Raw genomic sequence first — 12,904 nt, forward strand, 5'->3', positions numbered from 1 at the left:
CCATCACAAAGAGCAGGCATGATTGTCCTCTTCCGCCTCCTACCCCAGCCCTGCAATTAGGAATCATCACACTCAGGCTCAGAGGAGGCTGCCAGCAGGAGGGAGGGGCTCTGGCATTACAAAGCCCCTCCAGGCACTCGTGGCTTTGACTCACCCTAATCTGTGATCAGGAAGCTGGGGCTCCCAACAGATCAGCCCCCTCCCTAAGCTGACTCGAGGAAACTCCATCTCTTTTAGTGAAAGTCCAGCTCCCAGGGCAGCCTGCCTGTTCACCCCCACATCTAACACCTAGGGAGGCCTCAGGGCGGTGGTCAGGGTCAGTTCAGATCTCATTCCTGACAGCCAGCAACTTGTCCCAGACCAGCACACACCACCATGTCCACAGACTGCTATGCCCGGTACCCAAGCCTTTCCCAAAGCTGATGAATTATTAGTGGGGCCACTTTAGGTATTAAAAACACATCCTGGGAGATGGGTGGTTTGGGAAGACTAGGACTCAAGGTATCTGTGAAGGGGCCAAGGCGGAATCGTCAGTCACCAGGACTCTCCCAGGAATACCTTACAGAGGCAGTTGGGAAATGCGCGTCCGAAACGATAGTAACAGCCCCCAGCTGCCGTCCTGGATTCCAGAGTACCAGGCATCGGGGCTGTGCTCGCTCCAGCCGTCCAGAGGGACTTTCCCACCTGTTTCGGAGGCAGCCAGCTGTGGCGCCCTCTCTTCCCGTGTACACTCCCAATCTACCACTACCTGCATGGCCTCCATGCTCACCTCTCTGGGTCTCATTTTCTCCTTCCTAAAGTGAGAAGACTAACTTCCACCTTGCAGAGTTACAATGAGGATTAGCCCGACCCACGCATGCCATGACACATCCACAATGCCGGGCCCAGAGTCGGGGTCAACTGTTGACAACAGCCTTCTACGCTTTGTCCCCCAGCCTGCACAGACCTGCGTGGCTGCCCTCGTGCCCACCCGCGCTCTCCCCCAGGCCGAGCTCCTGACCACGGGGCTCACAGCCTCATTCCGTAACGTAGGAAGCGCACCGGGCGGGGAGCGGCCTCCTAGCATCACCTCCTGGAACAAGCGGGGAGAAGGAGGTGTGTGACGAGGCTGAGGCCAAGAAAACCGGGTCCCTCTCCTCCACGAAACGTGAGGTGCTCCTCCCCGTCGGGGGCCTCGCCTGTCTCCCATCTCCCATCTCCTCCCTGGGTGCCCGGCCCCTGCCCGCCGCCCCGTCCCTCAGGTCTAAGGGCCAAGCCTCGGAGCGCGCACCGGGGGCGCAGCGGCCGGGGCCTGACGTTCCAGTGCCGGCCACGGCGCCCAGAGTCGCGGCGGGCCCCGCCCGGGGAGCGGCGTCGGGGACCGGGGCGGCGGGCTTGGCTTCGGGCACTGGAGACAGCGCCCGGAGTGATTGGCCCCGCGATCCCGGCCCCGGACGCCGCTGCCGTCTGGCCACGCGCCCCATCCGCCCGTCGAGCCCGCACACCGGCCCTACTCACTGCAGAAGGCTCCGCCGCGGTGGGCGCCGTGGGCACCGGGTGCGCAGTGGGTGCGCGGCGCTCGGCTCCGCTGTCCTCCCAGCCGCCCGGCGCCCGCCCGCCGAACCACCGAGCAGCCCAGGGGGCGGAGCGGCCAAGCAGGGCGCCGGCGGGAGGCGCGCCCCGTGGCCCGGGACGGGGCTCAGGGCGCCCCCTGCTGGAAGCCCCTCCGGACAGCCCCGGGGTGGGGGCCCAGCGCCAGCCTGCCAGGTCCGGGCGGTCACTTCCAGGGTTCTAGCGAGACCCGCCAGGCCTCCGTACCCGCTGTGCCCCTCGCGTGCTGTGTGGCCTTGCGCAAGTCAAGCCTGGTCTGGAAAGTGATTCAAATGAACTGATGCACGAGACATAACATGGCTCAGAAAATGGTATTTCCATTGCCCTTATCCCCCAACACACACCGTGAGAGAGGAAGTCCCACTAGGAAGTAGGCTGCTTCCTCCCTGCCAGCCAGCATGCTCCCTGACACCGCAAGGATTCTTCTGGGAACCTCACCACCCACGGTTCACGGTGGGGGCTGTGATGGGGAGGGACACTCCGCGACTCACCACCACCCCCAAGCTTGGGAGTAGCCTGGCTTCGTTTGCCCTTTCTACCCCAGCGCTGGCACGACGGGTGAGTGAAGCCCCTCATCTTCATCAAGCCTTCCCTGATAAAGAACTTGCTAGTGGATTCCTCCTCTCTTCCTTACCCCCAAATCCCGGGAGCAAAAAAGGAATGAGGGGGGTGGGGGAGGAAGGAAACAGAAACGGAACTTCAGCTGAGTTCAGTGTTCTTACTTCAAGACAAGAGGCTGTTTAGCAAAAGGAAATGGAAGCCCCTTCCCAGAGCTTCCATCCCTAGGTCACCCACGGAGCTTCTCAAGACAGTCATGGAGGAAAGAGCGTTTTCAGAGTCCTGCCATTGGTGTCAAAGCCCTGCTCTGACATTCCCCATGTATGGTCTTCCGCATGGCATCTGAGCTTTTCCTTCATCAGTAAAATGGGGGAAACACCGCCTCATACACCATGTAATGGAACTATTGTGAGACTGAAATGAGACCGTGTGTAAGATGCACCCAGAGGCCTCTGTCTGAGTGAGCAGCCTTCCTTCCGCCCTTAAGCCTTTCCCACACTGGGGTACTGACAAGTACAGAGGAACCCACCTTCCAGCTGACCAGTACTTCAGGGTCTCCTACAGCCTGGGGAAATACCCCGGAGCTTCCTTGTTTATAAACTTTACAACCTCTCAGGTCAGTGCAGGCTCCTAGCTTCCTCTCCCAAAAGAGCACCACGCTCCCTGGAGCAATTATCCAAGCCCAGAGCGACTTCCGAAATTCAGCAGGCAAAGGACATCTACTAAGGCTTCACCAGCACAGGGACACCCTTCCTCCTCAAACCACCCTCAAAACACTCCCCTCCATTCCAGTTATCTATTCATGTATAAGAAACCACCTTTAGTGGCTTGAAACGACAACTTTGTTAGGCTCACAAATTCTGAAAGTCAGGAATAGCACGTGTGGCTTATCTCTGCTCCACAAAGCTGAAGCATCCACTGGGAAGACCTGAATGGCTGGAGAAGGGACTATTGTGGAGGCTTCTTCATGCACATGGTCAGTACCTGAGCCACGATGAATCCAAGGCTGAGCTCAGCGAACACTGCTGGAGCACCTACATGTGGCCTCTCCATCCAGTCCCTCTGAGCCTCATGCTTAATACCCGATTCACAGCAACAGTATCCCCTTGCATGAGGCAAAACAACCCGTTTTGGATGCGGTACTTGGCAAATTAGTCAGAGAACATTGCACTTGGAAGGGGCGTCATCAATCACCCCATCCAGCCTGATTATTTTTTAAATGAGGAAACTGTGGATCAAAGAAGAGAAACAACTTGCCCAAGGTCATACAGCTGGTGAGAGGCAGAGCAAAGACGAGAACCAGGCCTCCTCCAGAGTCTCAGTTTGGTGCTCTTTCCACTGTACCTGCCAAATGCAGGTACCTAGAGAGGTACCATCTGGAAATGCATTTTATGCTCAAGGTCGAGTGAATTTTTCAGACCCTTACCTGTGAACAGTGACAGGACACTGAGCATTGAATGTGGGACCATGGCAGTAGTGGGCAGAAATGTGGTGGAAACAAGGACGGAGACTCCAGAATGAAGACAGGAGAAGGTCCAGGTATTAAGAGCTAAGAATGATACAACTCTGCTCCAATTCCTGCGTGGTTCCCACAGCTGACCAAATCGAGTCCAAGTGCCTCACCCCGGCCGTGAAGGCTCCAGCCTGCGTTTCCCCACGATGCGCACACATCGTTTGCTCTTTTGTGCATGCACATCCAGCTCTTTTGCTAGGTTGGATTATTGACTGTTCCTGCATACTCGCTTTTTTTAAAGCCATTCGACCACCACCACCCTCATCCCATCCCACAAAATCCTATCCATCCTTCAAGGGCCTTCGAGGTATCATGTCTTCCATGGAAACTTCCTTGATCAGCCCTTTAGATGGCTTTGTTCCTGATGCCTATCACTCTTGCCTTGTACCTAATCGGTATTCCCTTTCCTCTATTTCAGTTATGATTAGTGTTCACTTCTCTTTTCCTCAAGGGCAAGCACAATGTCTTGTTGATCTTTGTACACATACAGTGCCTGATATCCCAAACCTAACAAAGCTTTTAAATTGAATTACTAGAATGTAAATGCCACAAAGTAAGAGACCATACCTGTCTTGTTTCCTATTGTTTCCCAAGAGTACCCACGTGCCTGGCACTTGGTAATGTCATGTTAGATGAAGAGATGTATAATTAATCTTAATAGCTGCCACATAACTACATTTCATTTAGCAGATGGCATCCTAGTGCGAGGGGCTTTACTTCAAGGTAGATGTTGTTATCCCCTTTTACAGGTAATCGAGGTAACTGAGACTTGCCCGATCTCACCCAACCTGTAAGAGGCTGAGCTGTGATGTGAATCTTGCCTGCCCATCTCCGAAGCCCGAGTTCTGCTGGCCTCAATGGAAACTTCAAGTATTCTACAATGGTGGGGTTCTCAGCCCTGGCTGCCCATCAGATGTTCCCTGGGAGGGTTTAAAATTCCCCATGCTCAGACTGCACCCCAAACCAATTACATCAGAACCCCTGGGAGTGGGGTCTGGGCATCAGTAATGGTTGAAACTCCCAAGGTGATTTCAACATACAGATTGAGAACCACTTTGTTCCTTTCACAGAGATCTGGGGAAATGAAGGCACCCTCCATCAACCCACTAAACTGCAGACACATCCGAGCACCTGCTTTGTGCAAGACCGTCCAAGGGACTGCGAGATAGGTGTGTCACAGGAGCGTAATGCTTACACAAGATGAAAAGACAAGCCCCCAGGGAAAGACGTGACCATGGCAGGCAGTCAAGTTCAATGAAAGTGGTGATCTCCTAAAGCACACTTTGGTACCTGGCAAGTTTACAGAGCTTAACCACCTGCTGACGAGGAGGCACGGCCTAGATGAAGTAGCTGCATGTGTAGCCAGGGCAGCTGGCACTGGAGTTGGCCTAGAGGACGCATGTGTGAGGGCTACATGCAGGGACGTCAGATGCTTGAGTGTGGATCCCAGCACACAACTTACTGTGTGATCTAGGGCGAGCTTCTTGACCTGTCTGTGCCTCATTAGCTCCACTGGTCAAATGGAGACAAGAATAGCATCTATCTCATAGGCTGTTGTGAACACTCAGTTATGGATATGTATGAAGGACTTAGATTAATATCTGGCTCAGGATAAAGTGCTCAGTGAATATTAGCTATGTTTATTATTCCTTAAATGTCTGGTGTGAGCTCCTCTAGAGGAGTAAATGGATCTCACCCATCTTTGTACCCCACCCATCCTCATCCTGACCCAAAGCAGGTTCTAAGCAAGTGTCAAATGAAACCTGAACGCAGGCTTCTTGACAAGGAATGGGTCCAGTGCTGACTTCTTTCTTAGGTTATCAAGGCAGGCCAGGAGGTACCTCCCCAGATGACTCACCGTCTGGGTGGAAGGCAGGCAAGAAGCCTCCTCCTCCCAGAGGTGGCCTGGTGGTCTGGCGTCTCAGCCCTTCCCTGCCCTGCCCACCCTGCCCTGTGCCCTCTGCTCTCCCACACCCAGCCAGGCAGGAGTGGGGGGATGGAACAGGCCTGGCAGTCCTTCCCGCTTCCTCCCTCAGGATGTAGGCTGCTTCAACCTCTAGCCTTGCCTAACTCAGTAAGGCCTTGACCCTACCACACGGGTAGGGTGGAGAGGGGAGGAAGAAAAAAATAGAAAGGGGCTGGGGCCTGGGAAGGCTTGCCTTTCCCTGGAAGCCCTGGAGGGTGGGGATTCCTGAGCATGCGTGCACACTCATTCACTCCACAAACAGTCAAGGGCACCTCCTGGGGCCAGGTACAGGTAGGGGGAAGTATAGGCTCCATGCCCAGAAGGGTCAGGTCTACTCCAGCGGGCATCATGAGGGGCTTGAGAGGAAGGAGAGGCTTGATTCAAACATGAAAGAGGACCAGGGAGAGTCGGAGGTGGGAGAGGGAGGGAACACACAATAGGTGGGAGCAGCTGTGTGTACAAAAGCCTAGTATAAAACCACCTGCCATTCACTGCCTCAACACTTGAGCCAGCATGGGGGTGACAGTGTGTGATGCTGTCACCTTCTGTCTGGAGCAGAGGTTGGTGACACAAGTACTGGGTGCTCGGCTAGAGCCCCCAAATTATGCCCACATTTAGGGTTATAAATTCAAACCACCTCCTTCTCTAGGCTCAGGAATCAGATTGGACTATTTATATTCCTGTTTTCAGCCACTATCTGGGCAATTCACTTCCCCTCTCTGAGCCTTAGTTGCCTCATCTGTAAAATGGGAATAATTACACTTCTCTCTCAGGACTGAGGTGAACACCAGACAAAATATTTGAGAAAGCACTGGTACATATGTCAGTTTCTCTCCCAAAACAGATGTTTCCCTCTCTCAAGACAGTCTCTCACTGTTGCCATATCTCCCCATCATGTTGTTCTTACCACTGTCTCTGAAACACTTTCTTCCTTTGCCCTTCGTTTATCTAAGACTCAGCTCAATTTCAACCTCATTCACTTTTCAAACATTTCCTGGTGCCCATCGTGAGCCAGGCTCTGAGAGAAATGAGGACCAGGCCTGCCCTTCAGGAGCTCAAAGCCAAGCAGAGGTAAGACCCTGGGGACAAATGCCCAGAATCCCATGTTCTGGAGCCAGGTCAGAGGCTGGGCAGAGCCCCCAGGGAGCCCTGCGGGGAGGGGAGGGATGATCCCTGAGTGACGAGGCAGAGGCAGGGAGAGAACACTAAGGAAATAACACTTCCTAGATGTCACAGTCATGCCTGAGGAGCTGAAGTCATGGTTCCACTTTCCTGTGTTTGTTAATGGACCCTCTGAGTGACTCCTGTCACCTTCTCCATATTTTGTTGATAATATCAGAGGCCTTTGGTGGATCCATGAGGCAAGGCTGGGTAGGACAGCATTTCCTACCCATCTTCTGAAGAGAAACTTCATGGTCAGACCTGGGCACTCTGCAGGCAGATCCTTCCACACCCCTGGTTGATCCCTGACTTCTACGTAGTTGGCTTTTCCACTCGGGGCCCTTGCTCTGTCCTCCCTGGTCTGCATGCTGACTCCATCTCAGCTAAGCCCAGATCCTGACCCAGTTCTGAGCAGCTACATCCAGGATAAAAAGACACAGAAGGCCAAGTCTAGCCATCTACAGTGACTTCTGCCCTAAACAGAACTGGGACCTGTTCCTTCAGCTCCAGACCTGCTCTCCAGGCTAAGGGACCCCAGGCACAGCAGAGCAAGTAGACTTCCCCCTACCCTTCCACCTAACAGTGGCCACAACTTTAGATTTGGCATAAAGCCTAAGTAAGAATACCTCTGTGAAGAAGAGAACAATCTGCCTAGGGAGGCCTCCTGGGGGGAGAGGGGCACCGTGGGAGAAGCAGAGCAGAGGTAACTCTGGTACTCCATGAGGGGCAGAGAGTGGAAAAAGGAAGCTGGCTCCATCTAGAAGTGAAATACACCATGGTGCACCACATTCAGAGTAACATTCTACTTTTTATCAGTTTGTCCCCAGCCTGCACGCTCCCCACCCTGTCCCCAACAGGAAAGCTACACTAACAACACACCCAACCCACTTACACAGTTTGTAAATTGGAAAAAATAGAAGTCTGCCAGGCCAGAACAAAAAAAAATGGGAAATACAGAGAAATGTTCAGAAGCAGAGAGAATAGATCTAGGAAGCCCAATGTTTGTTTGAAATGAGTATTAAGAGCTCTTTCACCAGGGACCCACCAAGATGGCCCACCATACAGTACTTTTACAATGGAGGATTCTGGCAGATACCCCCTAAATAAAATGTCCAAATTTAGCATCAATAATAATGGGGCAAACTGACATCTTCTGCCTGCTGATGTGTTGCATTGAGAAAGATACAACATCCTCTCTGTAGTGCTCCTGCCAAAAATATAGAAGCTGATTCTAATCATGAGGAAACAATCAGACAAATCCAAATTGAAAGGCATTCTGCAAAACAACTGATTTGTACTCTTTAAAAATGTCATGAAAGAAAACCTTTGCTGTTCTAAATTAAAGGACACGGAAGAGACAAAACAAATCCGTGCAATACGTGATGAGTGATTGGATCCTAGATTGAAAAAAAAGGTTAAAAGGGACATTATTGGACAACTGTGAACATTTGAATTACGAAATACATAATCCTATCAATGCTACATTTTGTTAGCTGGGAGAATTTTGGTTACGGAGAATGTCATTATTCTTGGGAAAGGAACGTTGAGGTATTTTGGGAGCAATGGCATTGTAGCTACAAGTACTCCTCAAATAGTTCAGGAAACAAGAATATGTATGTTGTAGAGTGAGAGAAAACTAAATATGGCAAGCTGTGAAAGCTGATAAGTCTAGGTGACTTCTTGCAACTTCTGTATAAGTTTGAAATTTTTCAAAATCAAAAGTTAGGGAAAGTAAAACATAACATTTATTATGCTAACTAGTAGAAAAACTAAAAATAAAAATTGTTGAAAGTGGTTGCCTTTACGGAGTCACACAGGTGGGTAGAAAAAGAAACTTTTAATGTTCATTTTCTATTTTCTGAACTTTTTTTTGGTTTTGCTGTTTCTATATTACTTCTGTGATTAAAAAAACAGGTTAATTAATAAAACAATATATACAACACAGGTAAGCTTGTATCCATGGAGGCCTCTTCATTTCAGGAGAGAATTCATAAATATCATGTGTAGTGCCCATTAATGTTCATTAAGCTTTTAGACTTATTAATGAGTGCTGAGGTCCTTCGAGCTCAGTTTTCCTCATCCTCATTTCTACTCAACAATAGCACTTATTGAACAACATTGTATTCTTTTGCTAAATTTTGCTAAAAGAAAAAAAATATGGTGAAGAACATTTAATATCATTAATGTGGAGACATATAAAGACGTAAATAGCCTTCAATACTGATGAAAATGACAAAATGAGTAGAATTATATCTTGATTTTTATATCTTATTATGTTGTGTGTTTTTTCATCAGTAACTTCTCTGTCAACTTACCTAGCCCCTATTTTACAAATAATTTTGTAAAATAGCCCCTATTTTACAAAATAATTAAGGAACCTAGAAAATTTTACATTTTTGCTATCTTTTAATTCACTTCAATCAGTGGGGAGAAATGACTTGTCCAAATCATACTGCTTATTATTGGCAAATACTCAGCTGGAAACCAGGCCTCTTTCTGTACATCCTAACCCCACAGTCTTGATCCTGATTCTTCCAAGCTGTGTGAGTTTGGACAGGTCACTTAGCATCACTTGACCCCATTTTCTTACCTATAAAATGAGGTAGCAGGATTAGATTAACACAAAATCAACCCCCAGAGTTCCTGATGATGGCCAGGTATTTCAGTTGGAGAAATGAAGGTCCACTAAGGCTCTGCAACTTGGTAAGATTCACCCTGCAAGGCAACCTTGATCTTTGCACATGTATTCATTTTATGTATACAGTAGTCCCCCTTATCCACGGTTTCACTTTTCACAGTTTGTTACCCGCAGTCAACTGTGGTCTGAAAATATTAAATTTCCCCAACCAGTGACATCATCTGCTCCTGACATCCAACCATTGACATCATCACGGCTCAGTCATCCACAATCACCCTAAGCAGATGGTTCTTCAAAAGGTCAGTAGTAGCCTAACCCTGCATCACGATGCCTAAGTCATTGATCTCACTTCGTCTCATCACATAGGCATTTTATCATCTCATATCATCACAAGAAGAGTGAGTACAGTACAATAAGACATTTTGAGAGAGAGAGAGAGAGACCAGTCACATAACTGTTACTACAGTATATTATTATGATTGCTCTAATTTTATTATTAGTTGTTGTTAGTCTCTTACTGTGCCTAATTTATAAATTAAACTTTATCATAGGTATGTATGTATAGGAAAAAACATAGTATACATAGGGTTTGGTACCATTTGTGGTTTCAGGTATCCACTGGGGGTCATGGAACATATTCCCCACAGGTAAGGGGGGGAATAATCTGAACAGACCTCAACTTAATGTAGCCAAAACACTGATATGACAGACTCAGGAATCCAGCAACAAGGAAAGTCAGCTGATATGACTCAGTTTAGCTTAATTAGCTTCACCTCCACCACCACCACAAAACCTAAGAAGTGTAACATTCCTTTAAAAAAAGAAAAGAGAAAAAGAACAACTAGTAAGCTTTAGTAAAGGGTCATAATCATCTTTAATCTGCATGAATCAATGGATTAGCAACTGTGGATCAAGCTTAATATTAATCATTCCTGTGGTTGTTAATAATGCTAATGAATCCTTGAAAGCCCCAGAAAGCCAGAATCCACTGTGGCTTCTAGTAGGTAGAAATTTAAAACTGGAAGGAACCTTAGAGATTATCTAACACCTTCATTTTATAGAAGGAAGAAAGAGGCCCAAAGAGGGGAAGTGACTTAGTTCACACTTGTCTGGGGACAGAGCCAGGATTAAAGGTCAGGCTCCCTGACCCAAATAACACTTATTATAGGTTAGAAATTACTAAAAGGAAACAGACTGAAGGCCGGACAATTAAGTTGTCCGCCATGCACTTATACCACGTATTCATTGAAAATAAACTACTTTTAAGGCAGAGATAACTATTCTTAATTTTTTATAATTTTCTTCCATCCATTTATATGTAAATGTACTCTTATTTTTCATTGGAATCACTTGGCATATATTGCTTTGTGTTTTTCTCTTCTGTTTTAATTTTATCTTGAGAATTCTCTCATGTAATTAGTCTTTGAAAACATTAAGTGGGCCGGCCTGGTGGCTCAGGCGGTTGGAGCTCTGTGCTCCTAACTCCGAAAGCTGCCGGTTTGATCCCCACATGGGCCAATGGTCTCTCAACCACAAGGTTGCCAGTTCAATTCTTCGAGTCCTGCAAGGGATGGTGGGCTGTGCCCCCTGCAACTAACAACGGCAACTAGACCTGGAGCTGAGCTGCACCCTCCACAACTAAGATTGAAAGGACAACAACTTGACTTGGAACAACTTGACTTGAAAAAAAATCCTGGAGGTACACACTGTTCTCCAATAAAGTCCTGTATCCCTTCCCCAATAAAATCTTTTAAAAAGAAAAGATTAAGATTCCATTAAATGAATATAGTATAAATTATTTAACATTTTACCATTGTTGGACATTAAATTGTACACGTTTCATTATAAAAAATAATTCTGTGATCATGTGGTTCATAAAGGATTTGAAAATAATGGTCATGGACAAGATGGATTATTCAACAAAGTGGTATCAAAGTGGTATCAAAACAATAATTAACAATCTGGGTGAAAACGGAGTTGGCTCCATTCCTCACTGTATACCAGCATCAATTCTAAATGGTGTAAATATTGAAATGTTAAAATGTTGAATCACAAAAGTTAAAGGGAAACATAGAAAACATTTTATAACCTTGGAGCGGAGCCCTTTCTAATTATGACCAAAAAATCCAGGATACACAAAATTTAAGACAGATAAATTACATCACATAAAAATAAAGAAAATATTCATGGCAATAAAGTCAAAAACAAATGACAAACTGGGAAAAATAATACTTGCAACACACATCACGAAGGGCTACTCCCTCCCTACTCTGTAGAGACCTCCTGAAAATCATGAAGGAAAAGACTAACAGGAAAAAATGGACAAATGATATACACAGTTCACAGAAAAGGAAATACAAATGTCTCTAACACATAAATGAGATGTTCCACCTTGCTCATAATGAGAGAAATACTAACTAAAACTCCACTGAGGTATAATTCTTTATCTATCAGTTTGACGAAAATCTAAAAGTTTGATAATTCCCTATTTGGCTGTGGTGAAATGGGCACTTTAATACATTGATAACAGGAGGGTAAAGTGGCACAATCTCTATAAAGGGCAATTGGTCAGTATCTATTTAATCAAAAATGCATAGGTCCTTTACCCTACAATCCCATTTTGAGGGATTTACCCTAGAGATACACGTGTACATGTATAACATGAGCTATATATAAGGTTGCTCATTATCACACTGTTGTAATAGCAAAATAATGGTAAAAACCTAAACGTCCATCAATCGGAGGCTTGTTAACAAATATGATAAATACAACAAAACACTCTAACACTGTAAAAAGTAATGAGGAAGCTCTTTGTAGATTGATATGGAAATATCTCAAGAATACATTGTTAAGTAAAAACAAAAAATAAAGCAAGGCAGGTCTGGCAAGATATGCGCTAAAATTTGTGCCAAAAGCATATGTATATTTGTATGGGATTTTACAGGCATAAAAACTCTCTGGAGCAGTAAGAAACTATTAACCATGAAACCTATTGGGGAAGGGTGAGAACTGGGTGAATAGGGTTGGAAAGGAATCTTTTCACTGTAAACCGTTCTATGCTTTTTGGTGTTTGAACCACCTGAATGTATTTATTACTCATTCAAAAACAGAATAAATAATTGTTAACAGATCTATGCAACCCAAAAAAACAGAGATTTTATATATATATATATGTAATATATATAAAATCTATTATATATTTAAATATATAAGTATATATTTATTTATATGACAGAAAATGCTAATATCCGTATTTTATAGTTTTCTAAATAGTGAACATCTCAACAGAAAAATGAGCAAAGAATAAAACTTATAAGATTTTTTTTAAAACCCCATGTCATGCAGGGTCTCTGGTCCTGCTCCCCGCACAAGAATGCAGGACATGGTGAGGGCAAAAAGGAACACCCACAGAGCCATGGATAGGGGGTTCATACCACTCTATTCTCGCTGGCGGCTGGCTTGGAGACACAGGCAGCAG

The 12,904-nt window shown here is 46.5% G+C and overlaps 1 protein-coding gene across 9 annotated transcripts in view; it reads right to left on the bottom strand.

The window, feature by feature from the left end:
• The window catches only part of DAPK2 (death associated protein kinase 2), a 114,983-nt gene extending 113,373 nt beyond the window's left edge, over window positions 1-1,610 (bottom strand). For 2 of the 9 annotated variants that reach the window (XM_081049490.1, XM_081049489.1), the window contains exon 1: window positions 1,498-1,601. The gene's annotated coding sequence lies outside the window, so the exon portion shown is untranslated. Of the gene's footprint in view, window positions 1-1,497 lie in introns of all 9 variants that reach the window. The other 7 variants (XM_081049488.1, XM_081049495.1, XM_081049491.1 and 4 more) reach the window with 7 other exon arrangements.
• Between the last annotated feature and the right edge of the window lie 11,294 nt (window positions 1,611-12,904).

Source organism: Rhinolophus hipposideros (genome assembly GCF_964194185.1).
Source record: "Rhinolophus hipposideros genome assembly, chromosome: 5".
In the NCBI taxonomy this organism is placed as follows: Eukaryota; Metazoa; Chordata; class Mammalia; order Chiroptera; family Rhinolophidae; genus Rhinolophus; species Rhinolophus hipposideros.